The sequence below is a fragment of the Ceratotherium simum genome, chromosome 16 (genome assembly GCF_057802395.1).
Source record: "Ceratotherium simum simum isolate JZ-2026a chromosome 16, ASM5780239v1, whole genome shotgun sequence".
In the NCBI taxonomy this organism is placed as follows: domain Eukaryota; kingdom Metazoa; phylum Chordata; class Mammalia; order Perissodactyla; family Rhinocerotidae; genus Ceratotherium; species Ceratotherium simum.
This window is the reverse complement of record NC_141915.1, coordinates 39,357,638-39,372,982: the sequence shown is the minus strand read 5'-3', so window position 1 is coordinate 39,372,982 and position 15,345 is coordinate 39,357,638. Positions and strand designations below refer to the sequence as shown.

Here is a 15,345-nt window from a genome sequence, read left to right as displayed (position 1 = left end):
AGCAAGCATAGTGATTAAGAGTTTGGGCTCTGGCGTCAGACCTGGGTTTGATGCTCAGCTCTGTTGCTTTCTAGCTGTGTCTCTTGGGCAAGTTACTTAATAACCCTGAGCCTCAGTTTACTCATCTGAAAAATAGGATAACAGTACCTGCTTTGTGTGGTTATTGTAATGAAGAAACAAGGCAATCAATATAAAGCATTTGGCACATGGAAGATGCTAGCTCTACTTATTATTATGACAACATGGAAAGGTCATAACTCCTGAGCATGGCATGCAAGGCTATCTATAAGAGTTAGACAATAGGAAAGAATTCCCAATGTTGAGAGCATGATTGTTAGAACAAAGCACCTAGCCTGCTCATCCAACCTTGTTTCCTTCCACCCTCCACATGAATCCCAAGTTTTGGTCGGCACCATGTGTTACTCATCATTGCCCATGCTGAGACTTCTTTCTGTGCCTTTGCACACAGTTCTCACCGCCTAGAATGCTCTTTCTCTCCTTGCCCACCTGGTAAACTCCTACTCATCAGTTAAGACCTAATTCAAGCCTACGGTCATCTGCGAAGCTTCCCCAGACACCAGAACCAGTGAATACCAGGGTTGATCACTTCCTGGTGCTTCAACATTTCAGCCCTTACCTCTGCTTCACGTCAGGTTAAGAGCCACAGGCCTTAGGACCAGGCTGCCTGGGTTGGAATTCTAGCTCTGCCACTTCCTAGCTGGGTGACCTTAGGCAAGTTACTTCACCTGTCTGAGCCTCAGTTTCCTGATCTCGAAAGTAGGGTCAGGATAATAGTATCTATCTGATAAGGTGTTAAGGAGTAAATGAGTTACCAAGTGCAAAGAATTTGCTCCTACACTTGGCACAGAGTAAGTACCCAGTAAGAGTAAGCTGCCATAATTATTATTCTAACTTCTTTTGCCTTTCAGGGCAGGGCTTGGTCTACATGTCTGTCTCCTCCACTAGGCTGTGAGCTCAGAGGGTAGGGGCCGGAGCTGATTCACAGTCTAGAGCAGGGGGACACTTGGCACCTCTGCCTAGATGGACAGTCATGAAGTCTCTCTTTTACCAAAAGCTTTCTTATTTGTTCCTTAGGATAATCCTATGAGCTGGGTACAAATGTTCTTCCCATTTTACAGATGAGAAAACTGAGGCCCAGAGATAAATGCCTTAGGGGCCTAGTAAGCAAGCAAGTAGCAGAGCCAAGTTCCACCCCTGGACCCAACTGACTCCAATCAACCCCTTTGAGCCCCAGTTTCCTCATCTATAAAATGGGATGATAGCTGTTCTTCCCATCTCTCAGGTTTACTTTGTGGATTAATATATGTAAATGTAAGAGATACTGAGGAAGAATGGGGTTTGAGTCCCCCTTAGGAACTGGGCAATGCTTTGTCTAGGATAAAAAAAATAACTTTTCTGGAGGTGAAACTGAGGAGTAGCTGAGACTTAGCCCCAAAGCCCCAGTTCACCCCTGTCCCTAGGGTTTGTCTGAAGCCTGGGGCCAATTCAGCAACCTCCCCCCTTTCCTGGGCCCACTGCCAGCCCCTCCACCCCCTCCCCCTCACCCATTGCCACTAGAAGACAATGGTGGGCAGGCCTAGCCTTTGTGAGAGGGGTCAGGCCAGTTAATCTCAGGCTGGGCTGGAAAGGGGGACCATGGGAAGGGAGAGAGGGCTTCATGTGGGGACAGACAACAGAGGGCTTGTGAGGGTCAAGGGGACATTGGAGGCCAAGGGCCTGAGGAGTAAAAGCTTGAAACAGGCTTTGGGGAGCCTTTCCTTCGAATGTAGATTTGAGCTCCTATTAAACTTGCCAAAAATTTGTGTTAGCTAATGGATTCTTAATTCTGTCTAAAATGAGAGAGGGAAAATTATGCCATTCATCTTGTATTGGTTTGAAATTACATCTGACACCTAATCGATCATACTGTGGAACATTAACTCTTTGGAAGAGACCCAACTTTTCCTTTCTCCCTTGCTTTCCAGCGCTCTCAAGCCACCCCCCACTCCCTGATTCCTTCTTTTGTATTTCATTAACTAAGCAAAGCTCTGGCTGTCTCTGGGGGTGAGGGGGGAGTTAGGGAAGGGGTTCATTTGAATAGAAGATAACCAGGCGCCCCAATCTTTTGCCCAAGACCAGAGCCCCTGCTTCCAACCTTCAATTGACCTCCTCTCTCTTCCTGCTTTTTCCTATGCATTCTGAGACCTAGAAATGCAGAATGGAAGGCATTGAGGTGTGGGGTGACCTCAGAGCCACCTTGGGGGCACCAGGGAGAGGCAGGGAGCCAGGCAAGGCTGAGCTAGCACCTGAGGCTGGGGCAGGGGCCATGGCGGGGAACTCACCTGCGACTTGCCTGGCAGATGGGTGAGGAGGAGGAGGGCAGATGACAATAGATTTGCCTCTGGGGATCCTGATGAGCTCTGACTGAAAACCCCAAACCCAGACCTGCTTTTCCAGGACGACGACTTTCTGGCAGCAGGGAGAACCCACTGGAGGCCAACAGACCTGGGCTAGGCTCCTGGCTTCACTCCTGACAAGCTGTGTGACCTTGGGCAAGTTATATAATGCTTCTGAGTCTCAGTTTCCTTCTCTGTCAAAGCAGGATAATAACCCTGGCACAGGGCTGGGGTGAGGACTGGATGAGATAATCCAGGTAAAACTGGGACAGAGCTCATTGCCTTGCACACAGTAGGTGCCCAGTAAAGGTGACAGACTCCAGATCAACACTCCCCCTCCCTGCTTCTGCTGTATCTCCACCTCCCTTTCCTCCCTTCTTCTCTCCCACCTCCAACTCCCTGGCCCCTCCCCCAGGGAAGACCTAGGGCTGAGAAGCCACAAGGTCAGGTCAGCCCATGAGAGCACGTCTCCTCCTAAGAGGACACCCGAAGGAGGCCTGGGCCCCTGGTCTCTGCAGGGCCCTCAGCCCTGTTCCTTTCTGGAGCTCCTCTGTCTCCTCCAGAAGTTGTGGGGGTTGCCTCTTGTATGGAGAGCTCTCTCAGCAACCCCTACTTGCCCAGAAGGTGGCATCTCTTGAGGAAAGGGGCGGTCTCTCTAGGAGGTGAGGCCAGGAGGAAAGGCACTCCAGTTGGGAGAGAGCCATTTGTTTTTACAGTCTCTCTGAACTCTGCCTGTGGATTCCAAAGGGCTCCTGTCCCCAATTTGGGCGTCCCATATTTTACCAGGGAGGGGTGGATTGGGCTGGGACTGGGGGCGTGGTCCCTCAAGAGCAAGGGAGGACAAAGGGAACCAGGTGGGTGTGAGAGAGGGGAGAAGGCAGGGACATCACCCTCATCTCTATCCCTCAGGAGGCACCATGGCTTCTCCTTTAGGTTGACTTAGAGCACTATGGGAAGAGAAGATTCCAGGGCCCTGCAGCTCCGTGTGAAGGGGGTCATCATGAAAGGAATGTGGCATGCAGCTGGCCTCTGGTGCAGAACAGCGGGGGGCGGGGGTGGGGGACCACACGGGACTGAGGTGCCTCTTTCAAATGTGGGCAGTCTCTGGACTCTCTTAGTACAGACTTCACTCTCAATAAGCACCCACAAATATCTGAATGAATGAATGTGCAGGTGAAGGGCTTAGGCTGGTTTAAGTGACCAGTCAAGGTCACACAAGGAATCATTAGCTCCTATTAAGTATCTGCTCCAAGTAAAGGAAAGAATCACTTGGAATGCCCCAACTGTATTCTTGGGCCTTGTGGAGGAGCCCCAAGATGGGGACTAAGAATGACAAGGAAATCTCATCCAGTATACCTCATTTTCCAGAGGAGGAACCCAGGACTCAGAAAAGGGGTGTAACTGACCAGGGCCACAAGGTGAGGCAGGGCAGCCAAGGATGTGAACCTCTGACTCTCAATCCAGTACTCTTCTCCACCCACATCATGAATATGAAGCGACATTTTCTAGGCCACTTGTCCAGTCCCAGCAGAGACTACCCTGTTTCCAGGGAGTAGGCTGGAGTTTTGGGAGGAGTTGAGGGCTGCTGAGAGAGCTTTCCCTGAAGAGAGAAGAGCAGCGGGGGCTGGGGAGGTTTCTTAACTCCCTCTCCCGCCCCAACACACATACACATACAAACACACAGCAGCAAGAATTTTATTTCCAAATGTCCCTTCTCTGGGGAGCTCGCTGTTTCCCTGGAGACGCCTGGTGGAAATGCCCCTTCCTGCCAGCCTCCCTGGCAGCCACTAGGTGGCTGTGGCTTCCTCTTCTGCCTAGAAACGCCGCAGAGAGGGTCCCACGTGGTTTGCATTAATAGGAAATGGAGCCCAGGCCCACAGGCGCCGAGGATGGAGCAGGCCAAGTCAGTAGGTAGACTGAGGTAGCCGCTCACAGGGATACATTGATCAAGGGCATAGATACATGTGCTGACCTGTCTCTGGTCACCAGAGGAAAATAAAATCCTCCCTGACATCTTTTTTCCCAAACTGGGAATGTTTTTATTGTGTCCTTGAATATGAAAGTAATGTATGACTGTTATAAAAATAGATAATTCCAACAAAATCGAATGAACAAAATCTCCAGACTCAAATTTTAGGATGTCTTTTCCCATAGGAAAGCAATTAGCCTCTGGCTGAAAAGTCCAGGGCAAGAGTCTGCTGTATTCAGGAAGGATGGGGGAAGCATCAAATTGTGGAATATTCTAGAATCTGGGAGGTCCTCCTGAAGCAAATACCCTAGTACTGGAGAGGCTGACATGTATGTCTGTCTGTTTTCCCTCCTAGAACATTAGCAGCTTCAGAGTGGAGTTCTTCCCACCCACTCTGTGTTATTTCCACTTTCCCACCTGCTGGGTGTACCATGCTGCCCCAGTGTGGTCACCCAGGAAGTATCGGTTGGAAGAATAAATTAATGAACTCACAGATGAGGAAACAGACACAGACATAGGCACTGAGTTGCCAGAGTGGCCCAGATCATGTTCACAAACACAACAAGCGTCACAGGTCTGGAAAAACTGGCATCACATTCTCCACCAGCTCCTTCTTTCCCAGAGCTGAGGGGAGCTAAAGGTTGGAGTTAACCAAAAGGACCAAACTTATATATGAAATTCCCCAGGTCTGGCCTTTGGACAGGATAAGGCAGAGGCACTAGAGGAAGACTGTCAAGGCTTGTAGGAAGAGAGGACCCACCCAAAGAGGGATAGGAGTGGTGGAGAGCCTGATGTGAATTTAGAAATTAAATCCACGCCATGCCAATGAGGTAGAGAGCAGTTTTGCCCTTCTACCTTGACAAGGAAGCAACTCCAGCTGGAAAGTTCCAGGTCATCTTCCAGTTAAAAAGGGATTTAAGCATATGGAAGAGACTTACCTCCTTCAAGGAGAGAAGAGGGATCCACCCAACACAGTAGCAGGGATGGAAGCCAGCCCCTCATCTCCCTTTCTCCTTCTTGCCAGAGAATTTAGGTTGGGTCCTGCCATCAACATATTATCCTATTTAGCCATTGACAATTGTCAGGAAAGTCTTAACCTCATTTTACAGATGAATAAACCAAGGCTAAGAAAGGTAAAGTGACTTGCCCAGATCACAAACCAAGTGGCAGAATAAGAAGCCCCTCTAATCTTAGGTCTGGCCCCCAGAAGATGCTCTTTTCACTGAGCATCACCTCAGCACTTGGTTTCCTGGGGGGTGCCATGATTTCATGGCCAGACCACCCCATGCTAGATTTGGGGATAAGTTCTCTAACTCACGGAAGCCCTTGGCCTTCCTTTGAGTTCAGATCCTTGGCCTGTCCTGTGATTCCGGGCAGACTCTGTCTCTGCTTCACCTGGGAACTGTACTTAAGGCGCCCAGGAAGGCATGAGATAAGACACTTGCCACCTGGTCTACACCCACGTGATCAGTGCTCCTCGAAGATGTCACCTTTCCCATTTTGCCAAGGCTTATTCTAAGTTCTCACTCCATCACTGTGCTCCTTCCCCATCCCAAACGCTCGGTATCCTCCTGCGGAAGGCGCAAAACCTTTGTTGAGGGCAGGCCGGGAGACCAGCGGCGTTTGTGGCCCAGGGCGGGCATCTTGGGCCGGAGCTCTGAGCCAGGCACTCTGCCCCTCCACGCCCACCAGGGGGACAAAGGCCTGGTTGGCCCTCCCTCCTCGCCCGGCCCACTCCAGCAGGATACCGAGGGGCCAGCAACCCGAGGAGAGGCTGGGGGCGAGGGTCGGGAAGGGGCCCGCAGATGCCGCCTCGGCCCCCCCTTCCTTGGCTGGGGCCCCCACGGTGTCGGGGAGCAGGAGGAATCAATCAGGATAATGAAGCCACAGCCTGCCACGCACCGCGGGGGCACTGAGGAGCCGGGGCCGGTGCCAAGTCCGCCAGACGGTTCGGAGGAGCCGAGCCCGGCGCGGCCCGGCGGCGGAGACGGCGGCGGCGGAAGCCCGGGGCCGGCGCGCGGAGGCCGGACGCAGCTCCGCGCAGATCCCTGGCAACAGCGCCTTGGCAACCGAGACGCCTGAGAGGAATCTTAAAGCCGCCGCGCCTTCTTTCCTCGCCGCTGCCGCCTCCTGGACCCCAAGGGAAAGGGTAGTGTCCAGAAGGGTTAGTGGTGGGAGTCAGGCTCTGTGCCTCTCCGGACTTGGGGGCCCAACTCAGACCCTCACTCGCTTACTTATCCAATGTAGATTGAGCCTGGGCTAGACACTGGGGAGGGGAACGGGCAGTGATTAAAAAATGAACAAGGTCCTGCCAAGAGGAGTTCACAGTCTAGCGCGCAAGGCCGACCAGATTGGCTGAGGTGAGCAAAGCCCTGTGTCACCCAGGAGGAAGGGGCTTAGGCTGGAGGGCTGAGGGGCTGTTACAAAATATTCCTGCAGCACCTGCCTTGCTCCAGGCCGTGGGTTAGATGCTTCTTTCCTGGACTGTGTTATTATCCCCACAACAGCCCTGTGAGATCGTCGATATAATGATCCCATTTTAAAGACAAAGAATTAGCGGCCCAGGAGGTGAAGGGACTTAGCCAAAATCTCGTTTTAAGTTTTGGACAATCTAGGACTGGGTCACAGGACTTCTGACTCTGGTCAGCTTCCATTACAGCATGATGTCTAGAAGGTTAGACCTGAGGAGGACTTCCCAATACAAATCGTTGAAGAAGTGAGAAGAAAGGGTAGCTGAAAGAAAAGATGGCTACTTCTCCCTTCTGCTGCCCACTACCCTGACCCTGTCTGCCCTGTTCTCATGGGAAGGCCTGTATGTGGGCAGAGGGCTAGAAGAGGTGACCTCCAGAAGTCCCTCTGGTTCTGTGATTTGATATCTCCTGCCTGAAGTCCAGGCTCTGTGCCACCCTTCTGGGCAGCAATAGTTGGCAGGGGGATGCAAACTGGGGGAGATTCCAGGCTTCTGAAACAAGGGGTCAGGGGTGGTGGGGGAGGATTAGAGGAATGGTAAGGGGGCTTTGGCAAAAGAAAGCCTGAGTCAATATCATTAGGAAGGCTGGACCTCATCTTCCCTTCTCTTGTCCACCTATCTTTCTGTTTCTGCACATCCATTCAGGTAAGAAATTTGGGCCAGGGCCTGGGGTAGGCTCAGAAGCTGTCGGTGAGGCAAAAATCATGCTGGCTTTGGAGCCAAGCTCATCTGGTTTCAAATCTTGGCTCTGTCACTCATCAGCTATGTGAACTTGGGCAGGTGACTCAATCTCCCTGAGACTCATTCAGTTTCCTCATTTGTAGAGTAGAGGCATTAATATCTACCTTTCAGGGTTATTATAAGACTTAAATGCAGTGAGAAAAATGTATGTGTGGTGTCTGGCACATGGTAGATGCTTAACAAATGGTAAATTTAAAGAAGTCTTTGCTTATTTTGGTAGTCTGATAATAGCTCCCAAAGATATGTCCACATCCTAATCCCTGAAACCTGTGAATGTTACCTTATCTGGAAAAAGGGTCTTTGCAGATGTGATTAAATTAAGAATCTTGAAATGGGGAGATTATCCTGGATCATCTGGGTGGGCTCTAAATGCCATCACAAGTGTCCTTAAAAGAGAGAGGCAGAGGGAGATTATACACACACAGAAGAGTAGAAGGCAATGTGAAGACAGAGGCAGAAACTGGAGTGATGTGGCCACAAGCAAAGGAATGCTGGCAGCCACTAGAGGCTGAAAGAACAGATTCTCCCTTAGAGCCTCCAGAGAGAGCACAGTCCTGCTGACACCTTTATTTTGGCCCAGTGGCACTGATGTTGAACTACTGGCCTCCAGAAATGTGAGAGAATAAACTGTTGTTTTAAGCCACCAAGGTTGTGGTAATTTGTTACAGCAGCCTTAAGAAACTAATACACTTACATTGGAGATTCCGTCTTGAACAAAACCCAGTATGTGCCCTCTAGGAGTTCACCATCTAGTGGGAAATGAGAGAAGTAAACAGTGCATAGGGATGCCCAGAAGGTGGAAGGGTAAGGTAGGTAAGGCGTTTCGAGTCGGAGTTAGCCAGGTGAGGGGCTAAAGCAGGAAGGGCATTCCAAGCAGAGGAAACAGTGTGAGTAAAGACAAGGAGTAGGAGACAGTGCCTGCAGCAAACTGCCCACCTTTGGCATGGCAGGTGCAGAGGGATGTGGAGGGTGGTATGACACAACTGCTGAGGTGGGCAGCAGGGGCAAAAGAGCCAAGTAGCTTCTACCCCAGAGTGGAATCAACCCCTCCACCCTGGGCTGGCACTGGGCCCCAGTTCAGAGAACCCTGGACTGTCAGTACTGTCAGTACTTAAGAGACCATCCAGTCCAGTCCTGCCATTTCACACACAGGGAAACTGAGGCCCATAGAGAGTGAGTCCATCCAGGAAATAAGCTAGAACCAGATGGCCGCACTCTGGCCTCTCTCTTGAGCCTGCATGTCCCATGTCTGAAGGTCTCAGAGACACTGCCTAGTGGTCCCTCTGTAGCCTATTTCCAAAAAGCACAGGCCCTGTGGTCTCTAAACAAAGAGGGGGTTATTTGCATATTATTTGCATATTGCTAATTAGATGAGAGAGGCAGATTCATTCAGCCCCTTCCCTTCATGTCTCCCATCCTATCTCACTCCCATCAAGTTCTTCCTCATCCATCTCTTGACCTCAATAACTTCTCCCATAATTCTAGCCCAGGCCTCACCCCTCAAGGCCCCTTACCTAGCACCAGCCCAACCCCTACTGTGTTAAGTGTTTGGTCCCGCTTGGAAAAAGTACCTGGTAGGTCTTTCGTATATCTAGTCTGGTCAAGGACCTTGGAGCAGGTTACAGTGGAAAGGGTGGTGATGGGCTTTCCAGCTTGAAGTTTTCTCTGAGAAAGGGGAGGGGTGAGCTCTATCTCCCTGTAGCCCAGGGGCCATCTGAATGGTGCTATGGAGTGGGGGAGGAGGGTGTTCCTTGGGGATTTGGCGGGCAGGTGCTAGCTGCATGCCCCAGGCCTGCCCCAAGCCTCTTGGCTGGCAGCCACACCAGTCCATGGAGGAGCTGGCTCCTTCTTTGAGGGAGGGGGAATCCTGGGGAAGGTCAGGGAGCATCCCTTGGCCTGGCAGCCTAACATGGGTAAGGTTGAGGTTACCATGTGAGTTACTGTGGATCCTCCAATGGGGGCAGGACATCCAGATTCTTGGGGCTGTCATCAACCCACCCCATAAAATTGTGAGGTACTGTGCTAAACTAGGCACAGTGTCCCCTTGGGAGTAGGCACTCGATAAATGTTTTCTGATCATGTGGGGCCACCTATCTCCTGGAAACAGGCAAGGAGGAAAGGGGGTCACAGAGAAGCACAGATTCTGTCTCTCTCACCTCCCATTAGCCCCCTCTTCCCTCTGAAACCAAGGCTATGCCAGGTGAGAGGTTAGATGAGGTGAGATGCCTCACCTCTCTCCCAGATGAGATGTCAGAGCCTGTCATCTGATAATCACCAGAGAAGGCACCACATTGTAGCCAAGACAGGTGCACAGGATGAGCTCAGGTGCCCCCCACCCCTATCCTGGCAGAGTTGCTGTGGGGCTCCATCACCATTACAGTTGACTCCAGGTAGCTGCCAGGAGCTGGGGAATGTTGGTACATTAGGATTTATGGAAAAACCTGGGGCAACTCAGGCTAGCAACTTGCAGAAACCAGCTTGCTCTGGTTAGGACAGTGGCCTGACTATGGGGAGAAAGACTGCCCTGCATATGTGAATAATTCCTCTCCATGCGTGGGTGATGTGCGAGCTGTGTGTACATGTGCTATAGGGGGCTTCAGCAAGCATCCTGACCTGCATGCACAGCTGTGTGCACATATCCCAGTGTGCACTAGTGAATGTTACACATGAGGGTCTTCACGGAGTTCCACCTTCCTTCTTCTCTGCTCTGGGCCTTTTCTTCTCGTTTCCTGGTAAAATGGAAAGTGGAGTAGGAATGTCAGTTTCACCATCCCCAGCCCTGCTCCCTTGTGTGGAGGGGCCCTGCCTCCATTTGCCCACTACAGCAAGCAGTGGATCCCTTCTTGGACCTGAGTTGGGGGATCCCAGCACTTTACTGGCCTAGATGACCCCATTTTGCACCAATTCTTCTGCCCCAGTAGCTCCCTCTTTCCCTAGTGTGTCCCATGTAACTCTCTCATCTAGTGTCCAAGTCAAGGGGAGAGGTGGGAGGAAGTGGGGGGATGCTATGGGAGTGGGAGTAGGAAGGGTGGATCAGCTACTGCTCGGTTTTGCCCAGGTCCCTCTGGAGCACTGCTGCTCATTTAAAATTCTGATTTAAAGCTGAGCGGCTCTTTAAATTTCCACATTAGCATGCCGCCCTGATGCCAGGCCAAGATGTTGGGATGGATTTGGCAGGAACGCCTCCAACAGCGGCAAGCAGCAGCATTTGCCAGCAATAAAACAACACATGAATAAAAGAAGGCTGGCTTGGCAGAAGCAGCAGCCCAGGTAGCTGGGTGAGCCCAGGAGGGGCCCTCATATTCTGGGGCTCAGAGGCATGAAGGCCTGTGTAGGGACATGTGTGAGTGTAGGCCTCTGTGGCTGTCTTAGTCCTCACCCTCAATCTGTGCCTGCAGTGGAATCTGGGGTGAGGGCCCAGGCAGGATCAGGGTTTCTCCCCTGTGCCTGTCTCATTCCCCTCTTCCCAGGGTTATCTTCTTGGAGGGGACAGATGTTGCTTTTGATGAGGACACAAGGACTTGGCCCACAGCCTGAGTTGTCCTACTTCATTGGGGGCCCAGAGAACAGGTGGGGTCAGAGAGCAACACTGCCTAGAGTGGCTTCCAGATCCAAGACCCCAGGTACCTGGCTGCCGAGGGGCACCGTGAGGATAAGGGGACTCGGTGAGAGGCCACAGTGAGGACTGGGTATTGGTGCTGAGCTGTGTGGGAGAGATGCTCTGGGCTGGGTGGTTGGCTAGAATGGGAAGTGGCCAGGGAGAGTAACGGGCTGCCAGGCCTGGCCGAACTTGAACTTCCTGTAGCTTCGGCAATACTGTTTGAGGTCAGACGGCAAGGGCAGCAGAGAAGTCAGATAAAGCCTTGGGCTGAAGGCTGGCCACCTCCCAGAGGTCATTTTGTCCACTCCCTGCTTCCCAGGTCTAAAGGGTGCAGCCTCAAGTCCTTTGAGGATCCTGTGTCTCTCTGCTCCAATCACCTGGCTGAGGCTCATCACCAGCCCCCCAGACATTTCAAGGAACAAGCAGCCTGTCCTGGTCTTACCATCTATCCCTCCCACTTGGTCAAACCATCCCCTTCTCTGAAGTCCAGGGGAAGGGGACAGAAGCAAACAGAAGAGTGGCAGTAGATGGTCTCTGCAGTCTCAGCTAAGGCAGAAAAGAGGAATTTTCTGCAGAGCACCCTTCTCCAGTGGAACTCCTTCCCTCCAGCTCATGAGTGATTTTAGGCCCCAATATGGGGAGAGGTGGTTGAGACTTGGAATTCTCTCATTCCCTGGAGAAGCTGGAGAGCAGACAGGCAGGGCCAGGCTCCAGCAGGGCAGGGGCCCCATGTTCTGGAACTTGGGCTAGTCCTGTCCTGATGGCTTTTTCCAGGGAGAATGAGGTGGGCTGACCGCCTACGTATCCTGTTCTCTGGTCCACACACTGGGGTTGAGTCAGCTCTGGGGTGAGGAAGTGGCTAAGAAGCTGAGTTTAGACCAGAGAGATGTCCTTTTGTCATTTATTCACTCATTCAACAAATATTTACCAAACAGTTGCTTTATGCTAGGCACTGTGCTGGGCACTGAGAGCACAGTGATGAACACAGACAGACATGGTCACTGCCCTCATGGAACTTTCCATCTGGTGGGGGAAATAGAATCATTATTCAAATGACTGCACATATAAGTGTGAAATAACTGTGCTAAATGCTCTGAAAGAAGGATATATAGTACCATAAAAGTGTGTATCGGGGGACTTGGCTAAGTCTAAGGAGTTGAGGATGAGCTTGCAAAGGAGACAGAGAAAGAGCAGCTAGAGCGGTAGGAGAATTGGCAATGATATCAAAGGAGGAGGTGGTCAACTGTGCTGAGAGATGCTAAGAGCTCATGAGACACCTATTTGCCCGGACTCCTCACCTGCTAGTTGTGAGTACAGGTATGAAAAGGCTCTGGCATCATGCCTGGCTCACAGGTGGTGCTCTGTAATGTTAGTTCCCTTTTCCCCCTCCCCAAGCGGAGCCTCCCTCCAGGGACCCCAGATTTCTGGAACAAAGGAACTGCCTAGGTTTAGCCTTGTCTGTCAACTTAGGCCGCAAACCCTAGCCATCCGGTCCTCAGTGAGGGACTCTGGGCCTCTCCCTGCCTCTCCACATTAGTCCCTTTACATGGAGCCCTACCATTCCCTAACCTACTTCCTCCTTTGAATTGGTCTTCCATGAAGAGGGGCTGGGGTCTAGGTCTTGGAGAAAGATGCCATTCTGGCTCTGCTTCTGGTGCCAAGTCTGAGAAGGGAAGAGAGTTGGAATCCTGAACAGCTCCCCAAGCTGCCTGGGGTGAATCTGAGTGTCTTAGGTAGGGAGAGGGAGTAGTGGGGAGATGGGGAGGGGGGCTGCCCACCCAAGGCGGCGTAGAGCCCAGAGCCTTTTCCATCACAGACATCCCATCTGTCTCCTACAGAAGGCTCGGGTTGGAGGAGGTGCTGAGAAGCGGGGTATGGAGGGTGAAATTGTACAGTCTGTGAGCTAGCACGACGGCAGTGAAGGTGCTGACTGAGGAGAAGGGTGGCAGGTCAGGGTGGCGTGTCGGCAGGGAGAACTAGAGGTCAGAGGTTGGGACTGGAGCGGGGGAAGATGATAGGGACACTGCGTGCTACTCTCCCTAGACAGCTTTGTGCTTGATTTTAATTTATAGCTCCCCACCCCAGCTACCAGAGGGCAAAGAATCACACCCTCTGGCCCACAAACTAATGGTGTTACTAAGCCCAGGTGGGGCTGGATTCATGATGCCTCCCTCTCCCTGGCAGCCAGAGGTCTTTTCCAGACCTTAAAATAATGTTTTAGTTAAATGTGACAGTTTTCAGAGTGTTTCCTTTCACATATTGCTTTAACTGATCCCATGAAAGTCCAGGGAGGTAAACATTATTATTCTTGCTCTACAGATGAAGAACAAGGGGTTTAAAAGATTAAGTGAATAACTTGGATCACAGGAGAGTAAGGAGAGGGTGCCCAAACCCAGGTCTCCTGACTCTACGTGCAGCCACTAGGATACCCTTAGGCCTTCCTTGCTCCTCATTTTTAGTGATATTGTACAGCCTCCCCCGCCACCCCCCCACTGCCAGGTCAGGACTGGGGTTTTCTAGTAAAGATCTTAGAAGAACTCTTTCCCTGTGACTGAAAAACTTTGGGAGATACCCAGGCCTTGCTGAATATACATTGACACAGCCCCCCTTCCTGGATACCAACATCCAGACACTAGGAAACTGGACATCCCCAAAGGGACAGGCCTCCCACATATAAAAATATGAGAAGGCTCTAGACTGGAAGTGGTCAGGAAGGAGGGGCAGGATGGAATGTGAGGATTGGAAAATGCTAGCCCAGAAAGCAGCTCTGTTAGGGTCTACTCCAGGTCCAGGAGAGGACCCTTGGGGATCCCTGTGGACATCCCCTCTGCACATTCCAAGTTCTAATTTTTTTTTCTCTCTACCTATACTTAAGAGAATATGATTCCACAGCTTCCCTACCTACTCTAGTCTTTTCTCCCACTCTTCCCTGCTTGGAAGTTCTTCCTCAGGTGTAACTTTATTTCTTCAGGCTACAGCTTAATCCTCTAAAAGCCCTCTAAAACATGTGCCAAGGGAACCCAAGACAGGCCTTCAGTTATTAAATATAAATAGAAAGAGGAGGGGAACTGAATATAGAGACAGATATTATATCTCTCAGTCCCTGCAAGTTATTAGGAAGAAGGCACTAGGGGTTGCTAAGCAACAGGTCTCCATAGAGGACAAGGCACTGTGAGGAAAAAGTCTCCTTTGACTAAATATTGGGGTAAGAGGGTGAGGAAGGTGAGGGTCAAAGGGCTATGGACTGACAAGCAAAGCTGCTAGAAATGGTTGGTTTGTCCTCCAAGACCATCCCTATTCCCCAGGCCTTAGTAAACTCCGCCTTTACAGCCTTCAGGATTGGTGGAAAGAGGAAGGCCTCAGGCACCCCTCCCTTCCTGCCAGGAGAAGGGAACCTGGTTTCCATAGCAACCCAGAAACAATCCTGGCCTTGTTTTGTTTATAGCTTCTCTGTAACCCCCTCAGGGAGCACTGACTATCACGGACTCCTTTCTCTGACTCCCAACTTCTGATTTAAGAGGGAGGGTCCTAGAAAGGTTAGGGGTAGTGGTGCTACAAAGCTGGTCTCATTTGGCCCTACAGTGACCTATTAAGACTCTAAACGGGGAGTGACTTTTAGGGGAAAGGGCTTCCAGGTGTCCTCTGACCTCTGCATCTCCTGAGGGGCTGCAAAAAGCTGGGCCAGGAGGCATCAGATGCAAACTCTGGGCCCAGGCTTGCTTTCTAAAGGGCTAGTACAGACTGGGATTGGAGGTCAGGACAAAATGAGGAGGCAGGATCTTTTGTGCCCCTTGGCCACTCACAATACCACCCTTCTTGACCCTAAGTCCACCGTCGTCAAGACCCGAGAATGGAGATATAGAACATTAACGTATGTCAAGTATAAGTGAGTGGCACCGAGGGGCATAATGTGTTTTTCTAATATGACCACAAGCAGAGTGTTAGAAGAATTAGGCTGACAGCTGCTGGTTCCTCCCCGCCCCCCCCCCCCCCCCCCCCGCCGCCTTCGCTCTCCCTCTCCCTTCCTCCTCGGCGTTTGCACACACCAATGGCAGCCGAGCCCTACTCGCGATTTCTCTTAATCTTCCTCCGCCATCCTGCGCTCTTTCCGCAGGCGGTGCTGCGAAGCCAGCAGAGCCCCGCGTCACACCTTACTGCTCTCTGAGAT

The 15,345-nt window shown here is 51.5% G+C and overlaps 1 protein-coding gene across 1 annotated transcript in view; it reads right to left on the bottom strand.

The window, feature by feature from the left end:
• Window positions 1–10,050: 10,050 nt before the first annotated feature.
• The window catches only part of CDK12 (cyclin dependent kinase 12), a 73,134-nt gene continuing 67,839 nt past the window's right edge, over window positions 10,051–15,345 (bottom strand). The window contains exon 17 of the transcript XR_015554716.1: window positions 10,051–10,305. The gene's annotated coding sequence lies outside the window, so the exon portion shown is untranslated. The remainder of the gene's footprint in view (window positions 10,306–15,345) is intronic.